This window comes from Prunus dulcis, chromosome 8 (genome assembly GCF_902201215.1).
Source record: "Prunus dulcis chromosome 8, ALMONDv2, whole genome shotgun sequence".
Taxonomy (NCBI): domain Eukaryota; kingdom Viridiplantae; phylum Streptophyta; class Magnoliopsida; order Rosales; family Rosaceae; genus Prunus; species Prunus dulcis.
Window position 1 is genome coordinate 15,475,500 of NC_047657.1, and position 1,359 is coordinate 15,476,858.

A 1,359-nucleotide genomic window follows, 5' to 3' on the forward strand; every position below is an offset into this window, starting at 1 on the left:
TTTAGGACAGTCATATTCCACAAGATTGTAAAAGTTATCCTTACTCTTGTAATATCATAATTTACAAAGATGAAGGCATGTAGTACAATTTTAGGGTAAGAGGGAACCTTCGAAATGTAAACTAGGTCCTTACACTTGTAAACTCGGATGTTTACAATATTAAGGTCTCATATTACTCTTTTATGGATAGTTATGTTCCACGGGATTGTAAAACACATCCTTAATGTTATAATATTGTCATTTACAAAGAGAATGACTTGTAATACAATATTAAGGTAACTAGGGACATTAGGAAAGTAAATTGGGTCCTTATAAGTGTAAACACAATTGTTTACAATTTTAAGGTCTTAGCTTACTCTGTTTAGGACAGTCCTGTTCCACAACATTGTAAAAGTTATCCTTACTCTTGTAATATCATAATTGACAAAGATAAAGGCATGTAGTACAATTTTAGGGTAAATGAGAACCTTCGAAAGGTAAACTAGGTCCTTCTACTTGTAAACTCGGATGTTTACAATATTAAGGTCTCGTATTACTCTTTTATGGATAGTTATCCATAATGTTGTAAATGAAGTTATCAAGTTTTCATTATTTTAAAAATGCAATTGCATACGGGCCATACAATTATCCCTTCCTGTTTGGCAATTGGCATATAATTGGACAGTGATTTACACAAGATTGTAAAACACATCCTTAATGTTGTAATATTGTCATTTACAAAGAGAATGACTTCTAGTACAATATTAAGGTAACTAGGGACATTAGGAAAGTAAATTGGGTCCTTATAAGTGTAAACACAAATTTTTACAATTTTAAGGTCTTAGATTACTCTGTTTAGGACAGTCATGTTCCACAACATTGTAAAAGTTATCCTTACTCTTGTAATATCATAATTTACAAAGATAAAGGCATGTAGTACAATTTTAGGGTAAAGGGGAACCTTCGAAAGGTAAACTAGGTCCTTCTACTTGTAAACTCGGATGTTTACAATATTAAGGTCTCATATTACTCTTTTATGGATAGTTATGTTCCACAACATTGTAAAACACATCCTTAATGTTGTAATATTGTCATTTACAAAGAGAATGACTTCTAGTATAATATTAAGGTAACTAGGGACATTAGGAAAGTAAATTGGGTCCTTGTACGTATAAACACAAATGTTTACAGGTAAGTCCGGACCATGAGGATGTAAATTGGGGTCCTTATTCTAGTAAAATGAGGGTTTACAAGATTAAGGGCCGATTTTACAATTTTGGGATACGACGGTACCTTAACGTCGTAAAGAGAATCCCTAAACTCGTAACTTACAAGTTTTTGGTAACAATTTACAAGGTTTTGCTAATGGATTACAACGTT